At 41.0% G+C, this 13,489-nt stretch overlaps 5 non-coding genes across 5 annotated transcripts; 3 read left to right on the plus strand and 2 right to left on the minus strand.

Moving 5' to 3' along the window:
- The first annotated feature begins 13 nt into the window (after positions 1-13).
- trnak-uuu (transfer RNA lysine (anticodon UUU)) lies at positions 14-86 on the plus strand. The gene has a single exon. It is a non-coding gene; the product is annotated as a tRNA-Lys (tRNA).
- Positions 87-1,635: 1,549 nt separating this feature from the next.
- trnak-cuu (transfer RNA lysine (anticodon CUU)) lies at positions 1,636-1,708 on the minus strand. Its single transcript has one exon. It is a non-coding gene; the product is annotated as a tRNA-Lys (tRNA).
- Positions 1,709-5,384: 3,676 nt separating this feature from the next.
- trnak-uuu (transfer RNA lysine (anticodon UUU)) lies at positions 5,385-5,457 on the plus strand. Its single transcript has one exon. It is a non-coding gene; the product is annotated as a tRNA-Lys (tRNA).
- Positions 5,458-12,584: 7,127 nt separating this feature from the next.
- Positions 12,585-12,657, plus strand: trnak-uuu (transfer RNA lysine (anticodon UUU)). Its single transcript has one exon. It is a non-coding gene; the product is annotated as a tRNA-Lys (tRNA).
- A 239-nt stretch (positions 12,658-12,896) lies between these two features.
- trnak-cuu (transfer RNA lysine (anticodon CUU)) lies at positions 12,897-12,969 on the minus strand. The gene has a single exon. It is a non-coding gene; the product is annotated as a tRNA-Lys (tRNA).
- Positions 12,970-13,489: the final 520 nt, after the last annotated feature.

A 13,489-nucleotide genomic window follows, 5' to 3' on the forward strand; every position in this document is an offset into this window, starting at 1 on the left:
TAAACATTTTGTAGCCTGACTAGCTCAGCCGGTAGAGCATGAGACTTTTAATCTCAGGGTCATGGGTTCAAGTCCCACGTTAGGCATAGATTCTAAAGGCAACATCTGTGTATTCATGGGTAATCTTTCTACTAGTTATTTTGTGAGAAGAATTGCAGGTGCTGGCATAAGAATTTGGGACTTTATTTGAGTTTTTTCTTAGTGTTTTCTGAGCTTAAAACTTCCCCCAATCAATGGCAACAATTTCTGTTTTTCAAGCAAACACATCTTGATTCAGGGTAAACTGGTGACACTGCATGAAAATATACTCTGTCAAAGGCCTAAGACCCCAACGTGGGGCTCGAACCCACGACCCTGATCTTAAGAGTCCCGTGCTCTACTGACTGAGCTAGTCAGGCATTTGACAGTGATGACAAGTTTGACAATGTGAGGTGACACTGTTTTGCCATACTGGGTTTATTGCCCTGGTCCTTCAGATACAACAAATTACTGTAACTCAGTAACAATAAAAGAGCTTTTGAAGTTGAACACCAATCTTCTAAAGATCCAAAGTGTTTTGGGAATGGGTAGAACTTGAATGAAAACAATTGCTTGTGATTGGGCAACTTCATTTCAGACATTTGACCAAACTTACAACTTATCGATTGTATTCATTATCACAGCCAGCAGTCTTACTTGGGATAAGTGGTTCTACAAGGTCAATGAAATAGGAAAGGACAACTTCAGAGGGTAGGTCACAATTCAACCTCTGCAACTTTATTATACCACTCCAAACTTCAGTCAAGATGGCCGAGCAGCCATTGGCGCCAGACTCAAGCTTTGCTTCCATTCCAATGTGAGGATTCTGGTCTCCAGTAGGAGGCGTGGGTTCAAATCCCACTCTTGACACATTAATTAACTAGTAACAAAGGTGTATGATTAATTTTATCTCAAGAATAAAGATCTCTGGATGCTATCAAGAGCAATTTATTCAAAGATGGGTGGGTGTATTTTTGGTGTACAGATCTGCAGAAAGACATATGTTGGTCTTTTTCTAAATTTTTTAGAAAAGTGCTTTTCTGTTAACAATGTTGTTATCTAAAATAAAAAAACTTAAAAATAACTACTGTGCCACTCATTTGAAGATTTGTGCGCTTATGTGACAAACTTTTTTACAGTGTCATCAACCAATGAATGAATGAATGAAAGAATCTATCTATCTATCTATCTATCTATCTATCTATCTATCTATCTATCTATCTATCTATCTATCTATCTATCTATCTATCTATCTATCTATCTATCTGACTGTTTTACTCTGTTTCTGTCTGTAATCATTTTGTAGCCTGACTAGCTCAGCCGGTAGAGCATGAGACTTTTAATCTCAGGGTCATGGGTTAAGGTCCCATGTTAGGCCTAGATTCTAAAGGCAACATCTGTTTATTCATGTGTAATCTTTCTACTAGTTCTTTTGTGAGAAGAATTGCAGGTGCTGGCATAAGAATTTGGGACTTTATTTACGTTTTTTCTTAGTATTGTCTGAGCTTAAAACTTCCCCCAATCGATGGCAACAATTTCTGTTTTTCAAGCAAACGCATTTTGATTCAGGGTAAACTGGTGACACTGCATGAAAACATACTCTGTCAAAGGCCTAGGCGCCCAACTTGGGGCTTGAACCCACGACCCTGAGATTAAGAGTCTCATGCTCTACCGACTGAGCTAGTCGGGCATTTGACAATCTTGACAAGTTTGACAACGTGAGGTGACACTGTTTGCCATACAGGATTTGTTTCCCTGGTCCTTCAGATACAACAAATTACTGTAACTCAGTAACAATAAAAGAGCTTTTGAAGTTGAACACCAATCTCCTAAAGATCCAAAGTGTTTTGGGAATGGGTAGAACTTGAATGAAAACAATTGCTTTTGATTGGGCAACTTCATTTCAGACATTTGACCAAACTTACAACTTATCGATTGTATTCATTATCACAGCCAGCAGTCTTACTTGGGATAAGTGGTTCTAAAAGGTCAATGAAATAGCAAAGGACAACTTCAGAGGGTAGGTCACAATTCAACCTCTGCAACTTTATTATACCACTCCAATCTTCAGTCAAGATGGCCGAGCGGTCAAAGACGCCAGACTCATGCATTGCTTCCATTCCAATGTGGGGATTCTGGTCTCCAGTAGGAGGCGTGGGTTCAAATCCCACTCTTGACACATTCATTAACTAGTAACAAAGATTTATGATTAATTTTATCTCAAGAATAAAGATCTCTGGACGCTATCAGGAGCAATTTATTCAAAGATGGGTGGGTGTATATTTGGTGTACAGATCTGCAGAAAGACATATGTTGGTCTTTTTCTAAATTTTTTAGAAAAGTGCTTTTCTGTTAACAATGTTGTTATCTAACATAAAAAAACTTAAAAATAACTACTGTGCCACTCATTTGAAGATTTGTGCGCTTATGTGACAAACTTTTTTACAGTGTCATCAACCAATGAATGAATGAATGAAAGAATCTATCTATCTATCTATCTATCTATCTATCTATCTATCTATCTATCTATCTATCTATCTATCTATTTATCTATTTATCTATCTATCTATCTATCTATCTATCTATCTATCTATCTATCATCTATCTATCTATCTGACTGTTTTACTCTGTTTCTGTCTGTAATCATTTTGTAGCCTGACTAGCTCAGCCGGTAGAGCATGAGACTTTTAATCTCAGGGTCATGGGTTCAAATCGCATGTTTAAGATTCTGAAGGCAACATCTGTTTATTCATGTGTAATCTTTCTACTAGTTCTTTTGTGAGTAGAATTGCAGGTGCTGGCATAAGAATTTGGGACTTTATTTGAGTTTATTCTTAGTGTTGTCTGAGCTTAAAACTTCCCCCACTCTATGGCATTAATTTCTGTTTTTCAAGCAAACGAATTTTGATTCAGGGTAAACTGGTGACACTGCATGAAAACATACTCTGTCAAAGGCCTAAGCGCCCAACGTGGAGCTCGAACCCACGACCCTGAGATTAAGAGTGGCATGCTCTACTGACTGAGCTAGTTGGGGAATTGACAATATTGACAAGTTTGACAACGTGAGGTGACACTGTTTTGCCATACAGGGTTTGTTGCCCTGGTCCTTCAGATACAACAAATTACTGTAACTCAATAACAATAAAAGAGCTTATGAAGTTGAACACCAATCTTCTACAGATCCAAAGTGTTTTGGGAATGGGTAGAACTTGAATGAAAACAATTGCTTTTGATTGGGCAACTTCATTTCAGACATTTGACCAAACTTACAACTTATCGATTGTATTCATTATCACAGCCAGCAGTCTTACTTGGGATAAGTGGTTCTACAAGGTCAATGAAATAGCAAAGGACAACTTCAGAGGGTAGGTCACAATTCACCTCTGCAACTTTATTATACCACTCCAGTCTTCAGTCAAGATGGCAGAGCGGTCAAAGGTGCCAGACTCAAGCATTGCTTCCATTCCAATATGGGGATTCTGGTCTCCAGTAGGAGGCGTGGGTTCAAATGGCACTCTTGACGTATTCATTAACTAGAAACACAGGTTTATGATTAATTTTATCTCAAGAATAAAGATCTCTGGACGCTATCAAGAGCAATTTATTCAAAGATGGTTGGGTGTATCTTTGGTGTACAGATCTGCAGAAAGACATATGTTGGTCTTTTTCTAAATTTTTTAGAAAAGTGCTTTTCTGTTAACAATGTTGTTATCTAAAATAAAAAAACTTAAAAATAACTACTGTGCCACTCATTTGAAGATTTGTGCGCTTATGTGACAAACTTTTTTACATTGTCATCAACCAATGAATGAATGAATGAAAGAATCTATCTATCTATCTCTATCTATCTATCTATCTATCTATCTATCTATCTATCTATCTATCTATCTATCTATCTATCTATCTATCTATCTATCTATCTATCTATCTATCTATCTATCTATCTATCTATCTATCTATCTATCTATCTATCTATCTGACTATTTTACTCTGTTTCTATCAGTAAACATTTTGTAGCCTGACTAGCTCAGCCGGTAGAGCATGAGCCTTTTAATCTCAGGGTCATGGGTTCAAGTCCCACGTTAGGCATAGATTCTAAAGGCAACATCTGTGTATTCATGGGTAATCTTTCTACTAGTTATTTTGTGAGAAGAATTGCAGGTGCTGGCATAAGAATTTGGGACTTTATTTGAGTTTTTTCTTAGTGTTTTCTGAGCTTAAAACTTCCCCCAATCAATGGCAACAATTTCTGTTTTTCAAGCAAACGCATCTTGATTCAGGGTAAACTGGTGACACTGCATGAAAATATACTCTGTCAAAGGCCTAAGACCCCAACGTGGGGCTCGAACCCACGACCCTGATCTTAAGAGTCCCGTGCTCTACTGACTGAGCTAGTCAGGCATTTGACAGTGATGACAAGTTTGACAATGTGAGGTGACACTGTTTTGCCATACTGGGTTTGTTGCCCTGGTCCTTCAGATACAACAAATTACTGTAACTCAGTAACAATAAAAGAGCTTTTGAAGTTGAACACCAATCTTCTAAAGATCCAAAGTGTTTTGGGAATGGGTAGAACTTGAATGAAAACAATTGCTTGTGATTGGGCAACTTCATTTCAGACATTTGACCAAACTTACAACTTATCGATTGTATTCATTATCACAGCCAGCAGTCTTACTTGGGATAAGTGGTTCTACAAGGTCAATGAAATAGGAAAGGACAACTTCAGAGGGTAGGTCACAATTCAACCTCTGCAACTTTATTATACCACTCCAAACTTCAGTCAAGATGGCCGAGCGGCCATTGGCGCCAGACTCAAGCTTTGCTTCCATTCCAATGTGGGGATTCTGGTCTCCAGTAGGAGGCGTGGGTTCAAATCCCACTCTTGACACATACATTAACTAGTAACAAAGGTGTATGATTAATTTTATCTCAAGAATAAAGATCTCTGGATGCTATCAAGAGCAATTTATTCAAAGATGGGTGGGTGTATTTTTGGTGTACAGATCTGCAGAAAGACATATGTTGGTCTTTTTCTAAATTTTTTAGAAAAGTGCTTTTCTGTTAACAATGTTGTTATCTAAAATAAAAAAACTTAAAAATAACTACTGTGCCACTCATTTGAAGATTTGTGCGCTTATGTGACAAACTTTTTTACAGTGTCATCAACCAATGAATGAATGAATGAAAGAATCTATCTATCTATCTATCTATCTATCTATCTATCTATCTATCTATCTATCTATCTATCTATCTATCTATCTATCTATCTATCTATCTATCTATCTATCTATCTATCTATCTATCTATCTATCTATCTATCTATCTGACTATTTTACTCTGTTTATGTCTGTAATCATTTTTTAGCCTGACTAGCTCAGCCGGTAGAGCATGAGACTTTTAATCTCAGGGTCATGGGTTCAAGTCCCATGTTAGGCATAGATTCTGAAGGCAACATCTGTCTATTCATGCGTAGTCTTTCTACTAATTCTTTTGTGAGAAGAATTGCAGGTGCTTACATAAGAATTTGGGACTTTATTTGAATTTTTCTTAGTGTTGTCTGAGCTTAAAACTTCCCCCATCTATGGCAATGTAACGGAATCAAAGTGATGTAACTAACCAAAGTTGTATTTTAATACACTGTTAGTAGTTCACTTTTATAAACAGAAGAATAGGCTGTTTTTATCATCAGGGAGTTTAATTAAACACTCTGTATTGACTTTGAGACAAGAAAAGAGAGATATATGGGATCGTTTGAGAATCTTTAATTTCTGAATTATAAATTCTAAACAATCTACCAGGACTACTCTGTGATGGATGAGAATGGATTCGGATGTTGTGTTGGTGCGTGTGTGTGTGTGTGTGGGTCTGGTTCAGATTCTCTAGGATGACGTAATCGAATCTGGTCGTCTTTGTTATGACTAGATATCACGAGGCTTATAAAGTGATGACATGAGCCGCTATTTTGCCGTGTACGTACCCAGTGGGGTCTCCCAAGTAGATCAGGAATTGCCAGGTCTGGAAACCTCGGATGTACGATGGAGCTGTCGGTGCAGCGGTCACAACGTTTCAAAGCCCGTCTGGAGGGTTGACCCCGGTACCGTTCAGCGGCGTCAGCAGGTGCTCTTATTTTGAAAGGACGTCGTCTGGTTGTTAAACGACGAAAATCTCCCGTTTCACAGTTCTTAGTTTAAAGAAAACGCATCCGGCCAGGCTGCGCTTGTCTTTAGGATGATGGTGAACAGAACTGAAGTCAAGATGGAACTGACTTAAAATGGCGTTGCCTTGTTTTATATCTCTGAATTGTTGATAAGTTTCAGTAAAGTAGATTGGACACTTGAAGTCAACACCAGATTCTCCTGCGGCAGCCGAAAGCTCTGATTGGTTGGAACAATGTGTCATGCATTTCTATGGAGATGAGGATCAGTATGTCTGCACCGTAGTCCTGGTTTCATTAAACATAATTCATGACATATTTATTTCACAGATCATTCACTTGATTATTGTTGATCAACATCTGTTTTGCTTAATAATTTTAATCACAAATAAAGTACTTTGATTAGGTAAAGCTTCTTCTTCTCCTTCGGACTCTTCTCCTGGAATGTAAACAGTCTGAGGAACAACCCGACCTTGGTTTTTCTACACGGTGTTATTGTGCCCAGGGGCCAGCTGTATGGAGTTGAAAACCATGAACTTCATAACCTTACATATCCCCCCTTTTCAAGGTCAATGTGGTCCTTCAAGAGACCACTTGGTCGTTGAACAAACCCAAGTTATGAAGAATCTCGACAACAGAACCGGATGCGATCCCAAGGGAACAGCCGTCTGTGGTGAGGCACGAACCCCACGCCGGAGAACAGTCTCGCACACTCCTCAGGAAGAACACAAGTCAGCAGGTTATTAATTATTCCCCATGGAAGTCATAAACGAAGCAACAGCAACGTCATATCCTCACGGGCAATAAAGCAAAGCAGGAGCAAATCTTGAACGTATCCACGAACAGGGTAGTATTCCAATTAAAAATCGATTGTTGTATCCGCAGGCAGGGCAATATTCCAAATAAAAATTGAATTATGTAAGAGTACTTATCGTAATCCACAAAAAGGGAAGAGCGGGTGACAGTAATCCCAACGAATGAGGTGGCCCAGCAGTCACGCCGGAACCACAGTCGTCCAAGGCCAACGAGCCGGAGCACCCTCAGGAGTAGTCGATGCGGATGACGAGTCACGGATCCACCCCCAGGAAGCAGGATCCTCACAAGCTCAGCAGAGGAGAGAGAGCACAGTGTAGGCACTTCAATGTAGACACGACAAAAGTGCATTTCATGTCATCAAAGAAATAAAAATAATAAAAAACCTAACTCTATGAGTGCCTTTTGTACTATGTGTTAGTTTTAAGTGTAATTACCCATTAAGTGAAGAAATGGATGCAGCCCTGACTGTGTAAGATGCAAAAAGGGATGATGCGAGAAGCAGAAAAATGAAAGAAACCCTAACTGGTATCAGTGAATCCTCACTGCAAATACTTGTGTCAGGACAGGGGCAAAATTGGTTATAGCCCCGTAGGATAAATCAAAGAATTGATAATCACAAACATAATATTCACTGTAAAAATCAACTGGTCAAAGGTACTATAAAAAAAACAGAAATGTAAATCAGTACTAAAATGTAAATCAGTGGTTAGTAATCATGTTCATGTGAATGTACCCCTAAGGAATTGTGATTAGTAAAGATAAAAAAAAAAAAACAAAATTTTGGACAACAGTACTATGTGACCTAACCCACTCACTGTTACCTGGCCTTTCACCTGACTCCAGGAGCCCACAGCACGTCCATCTCAACCCACCTTAAGTCTGCACGTGACGTATAACAGGAAAGACAACCATGTACACTCACAAACAAACAAATTTGTGTAAGCAGAGACAGAAATCTGTGGAACCAACGGGACGTATTTACCACCCCCCTTTTGAAGTCGGTGGATTGTTGATGTTGGTATCGGCCAAATCTGTGGGACCCTTGTGCAGTTTGATATGGCCCCTGTGTACCCATTTGTAGACGGGCGCCATGTTTTTGTCGGCGATCATGATCTGATACACGACCGGAGAGATCTTATCTGTAACCAGGTATGGACCAGACCATCTGGGCCAAAGTTTCTTAGCCAGCTTCCCCGAGGTCGCATTATTGTTACCCGTTTCGGGAGCGAAAATGTAGTACCAGGCCTGGTCACCTACATCGAGTTCGGAAGGTGAGGCTTTCTTATCGTAATAAGTTTTTCTGCCTTCAGCTGACTTTCCCAGAGATGCCTGTGCGAACGAGAATGCTGCCAGCAGGTGAGTTCGCAGGTTCTGGTCGTAGAAGTGGTCTATGACCTTCTCAATCTGTAACAGAAGTTCCGGGGGTCTACCCGGTGGCTTCGAGAGTGGTGGTGAGGTCGAAATCGCGTACCCCCACGAAAGACACGCCACCGAAGGGCGTCCGCCTGTGTCAGGCCACGGTTTGCACGGCTTTGGCTCCCGCACACGTGCAAACAGTCGTCCGGACGCACCGCTGATTCCAGCGTCAAGGCGTTGGAGACAGTCCAACCCTAAGAGCATGGGCATCGGCATCTCCTCGGTGATGTACACGAGGTGTTTAAAGGACATGCCCCCTATCGAGATGTTGACCTCAGCCGTCGCAGCCGCGGGCGAGGGAGCGCCATAGAACTCGTCAAAATCTTTTGGGCCCGAAATGAGTGTGGGGGGTGAGCTGTCCTCCCCCCTTTGTTCGCACATGCTGCTGTAAAGAGCTCCGCTGATGAGCGAGATGTCCGCTCCTGTGTCCAATAACGCGACACAGCGATGTCTCTGATTTACAGTGACCTCCACTGCGGGCCTATTAGATCCCTTTCTCACGAACAGAGGTGCAAGCAAAATTTTCTCAGTGACGGCGGTGGTAGTAGTGGTACTGCGGTCGGCATCTGCGGGTTCATCGCCTAACATCGCCACGGATGGAACGACCGGTGAGGTGTCGTCGCTTTCCTTAGAGGTGTTGTTGTTTTCCTGTGAATCAGAACCTGTGAAAACATCAACCTGCAGCATTTCAGTCTCATTTTGTGGCTTCTCAGGCAAACCCGGACCTGCAGCCCGTGTCGCCTGAGAATCACGCATGAATTGTTTGACGTCCTCGCCGTCTTTCTGAAGAGCGCAAATCATGTTCATCATGTTAGTCATCATGGGAAGGAAAGTGTTTTGAATCGCCGCCTGAAGTTGGGCTTGAAATTGCATCGCTACCTCTGTGTCCATTTTCCAAAATAGTAAATAGTCTTTTCCTGTTTTATTTACTAATTTACCCTTCTAAATAGATGTTTACTTAGAGAAAAAAAAAAAAAAAAAAAAAAAAAACCTTACCTGTAGATTTTTTTAAAGAATTAGTTACAGGGAAGCTTGGCTGGTGAATGAATATTTTGGGCAAAATTGTTCAATAATGCCAAAAATATCATTGTCATTTGACCTGCCCAAGATGGCGGGTCGAGCTACGTGTCGGGCACCTAAGATGGCGGACCGCCGCGCATGCGTCGTCCGACACCCGGCTTGGATCCCCGTAGCAATCACACGATTCTGAACACTGCAGCGTGTTTCAGAACCGCCGCTAACGTTACCTTAAAGTACTCCGTACCGGAAGGTTTAGCGGATTAAAGGACGCAGTTCCGCTGCGTCGGAACGGCTAGACAGCTGCGCGGGACGCGTTCCCGAGCCTTCTCACCGAGAAGAGTGGCTAGTTAGCTCTTCGGCTAATGCTAGCGAACGCCCTGTAGCGATCAGGGTCTCAAAATTGCCTCGATCAACCAACGGGCCTCTCGCTCCGTGATTGAAAGGGTCTCATAAGTGTACGCAATCTGGATTCAGTACCGCTCTGCGGGTGTTCTCGGCTGACAGCGTTCACCGAGCAGTCAAGCAACGGCAGGTGCTAACGAGAATTCCGACTAAGAACAGCGCGAATCCTGCGCTCATCGAACGGAAATAAATTTCCGACGGAGTCTTCTGTCTCCGATTACACAAATGGACGCACACAGTGTCACAAACACCACGACAAACAATAAACAGACGGTTCCAATGCAATAAAACAGGAGAAATGTTTACCCTTAGATGTAGGCCTCAAAATGGCCACCAGCACACGTCAGCACTTAAGGTGTTATGATGAAACAGCGCCTCCCGTCGGAGGGTGATGAATGTGCACCCCCCCTTTCTGAGAGCTGAATGAGGAAGCGCTCGCCTTTTTCTCTTTTCTCTAACACACAGACAGTGAACTAAAAATCCCAAATAAAATGTCTCAGAGTCGGCACAAAGTGTAATAAACTGTGCAGATATCAAGCTTGGCTCGCCATATGTAACGGAATCAAAGTGATGTAACTAACCAAAGTTGTATTTTAATACACTGTTAGTAGTTCACTTTTATAAACAGAAGAATAGGCTGTTTTTATCATCAGGGAGTTTAATTAAACACTCTGTATTGACTTTGAGACAAGAAAAGAGAGATATATGGGATCGTTTGAGAATCTTTAATTTCTGAATTATAAATTCTAAACAATCTACCAGGACTACTCTGTGATGGATGAGAATGGATTCGGATGTTGTGTTGGTGCGTGTGTGTGTGTGTGTGGGTCTGGTTCAGATTCTCTAGGATGACGTAATCGAATCTGGTCGTCTTTGTTATGACTAGATATCACGAGGCTTATAAAGTGATGACATGAGCCGCTATTTTGCCGTGTACGTACCCAGTGGGGTCTCCCAAGTAGATCAGGAATTGCCAGGTCTGGAAACCTCGGATGTACGATGGAGCTGTCGGTGCAGCGGTCACAACGTTTCAAAGCCCGTCTGGAGGGTTGACCCCGGTACCGTTCAGCGGCGTCAGCAGGTGCTCTTATTTTGAAAGGACGTCGTCTGGTTGTTAAACGACGAAAATCTCCCGTTTCACAGTTCTTAGTTTAAAGAAAACGCATCCGGCCAGGCTGCGCTTGTCTTTAGGATGATGGTGAACAGAACTGAAGTCAAGATGGAACTGACTTAAAATGGCGTTGCCTTGTTTTATATCTCTGAATTGTTGATAAGTTTCAGTAAAGTAGATTGGACACTTGAAGTCAACACCAGATTCTCCTGCGGCAGCCGAAAGCTCTGATTGGTTGGAACAATGTGTCATGCATTTCTATGGAGATGAGGATCAGTATGTCTGCACCGTAGTCCTGGTTTCATTAAACATAATTCATGACATATTTATTTCACAGATCATTCACTTGATTATTGTTGATCAACATCTGTTTTGCTTAATAATTTTAATCACAAATAAAGTACTTTGATTAGGTAAAGCTTCTTCTTCTCCTTCGGACTCTTCTCCTGGAATGTAAACAGTCTGAGGAACAACCCGACCTTGGTTTTTCTACACGGTGTTATTGTGCCCAGGGGCCAGCTGTATGGAGTTGAAAACCATGAACTTCATAACCTTACAGCAACAATTTCTGTTTTTCAAGCAAACACATTTTGATTCAGGGTAAACTGGTGACACTGCATGAAAACATACTCTGTCAAAGGCCTAAGACCCCAACGTGGGGCTCGCACCCACGACCCTGAGATTAAGAGTTACATGCTCTACCGCCTGAGCTAGTCGGGCATTTGACAATCTTGACAAGTTTGACAACGTGAGGTGATACTGTTTTGCCATACAGGGTTTGTTGCCCTGGTCCTTCAGATACAACAAATTACTGTAACTCAGTAACAATAAAAGAGCTTTTGAAGTTGAACACCAATCTTCTAAAGATCCAAAGTGTTTTGGGAATGGGTAGAACTTGAATGAAAACAACTGCTTTTGATTGGGCAACTTCATTTCAGACATTTGACCAAACTTACAACTTATCGATTGTATTCATTATCACAGCCAGCAGTCTTACTTGGGATAAGTGGTTCTACAAGGTCAATGAATTAGCAAAGGAAAACTTCAGAGGGTAGGTCACAATTCAACATATGCAACTTTATTATACCACTCTAATCTTCAGTCAAGATGGCCGAGCGGTCAAAGGCGCCAGACTCAAGCATTGCTTCCATTCCTATATGGGGATTCTGGTCTCCAGAAGGAGGCGTGCGTTCTAATCCCACTCTTGACACATTCATTAACTAGAAACAAAGGTTTATGATTAATTTTATCTCAAGAATAAAGATCTCTGGATGCTATCAAGAGCAATTTATTCAAAGATGGTTGGGTGTATCTTTGGTGTACAGATCTGCAGAAAGACATATGTTGGTCTTTTTCTAATTTTTTTAGAAAAGTGATTTTCTGTTAACAATGTTGTTATCTAACATAAAAAAACTTAAAAATAACTACTGTGCCACTCATTTGAAGATTTGTGCGCTTATGTGACAAACTTTTTTACAGTGTCATCAACCAATGAATGAATGAATGAAATAATCTATCTATCTATCTATCTATCTATCTATCTATCTATCTATCTATCTATCTATCTATCTATCTATCTATCTATCTATCATCTATCTATCTATCTGACTGTTTTACTCTGTTTCTGTCTGTAATCATTTTGTAGCCTGACTAGCTCAGCCGGTAGAGCATGAGACTTTTAATCTCAGGGTCATGGGTTCAAGTCCCATGTTAGGCCTAGATTCTAAAGGCAACATCTGTTTATTCATGTGTAATCTTTAGACTACTTCTTTTGTGAGAAGAATTGCAGGTGCTGGCATAAGAATTTGGGACTTTATTTACGTTTTTTCTTAGTATTGTCTGAGCTTAAAACTTCCCCCAATCGATGGCAACAATTTCTGTTTTTCAAGCAAACGCATTTTGATTCAGGGTAAACTGGTGACACTGCATGAAAACATACTCTGTCAAAGGCCTAGGCGCCCAACTTGGGGCTTGAACCCACGACCCTGAGATTAAGAGTCTCATGCTCTACCGACTGAGCTAGTCGGGCATTTGACAATCTTGAAAAGTTTGACAACGTGAGGTGACACTGTTTGCCATACAGGATTTGTTTCCCTGGTCCTTCAGATACAACAAATTACTGTAACTCAGTAACAATAAAAGAGCTTTTGAAGTTGAACACCAATCTCCTAAAGATCCAAAGTGTTTTGGGAATGGGTAGAACTTGAATGAAAACAATTGCTTTTGATTGGGCAACTTCATTTCAGACATTTGACCAAACTTACAACTTATCGATTGTATTCATTATCACAGCCAGCAGTCTTACTTGGGATAAGTGGTTCTAAAAGGTCAATGAAATAGCAAAGGACAACTTCAGAGGGTAGGTCACAATTCAACCTCTGCAACTTTATTATACCACTCCAATCTTCAGTCAAGATGGCCGAGCGGTCAAAGACGCCAGACTCATGCATTGCTTCCATTCCAATGTGGGGATTCTGGTCTCCAATAGGAGGCGTGGGTTCAAATCCCACTCTTGACACATTCATTAACTAGTAACAAAGATTTATGAT

The sequence above is a fragment of the Nothobranchius furzeri genome, chromosome 7 (assembly GCF_043380555.1).
Source record: "Nothobranchius furzeri strain GRZ-AD chromosome 7, NfurGRZ-RIMD1, whole genome shotgun sequence".
In the NCBI taxonomy this organism is placed as follows: Eukaryota; Metazoa; Chordata; class Actinopteri; order Cyprinodontiformes; family Nothobranchiidae; genus Nothobranchius; species Nothobranchius furzeri.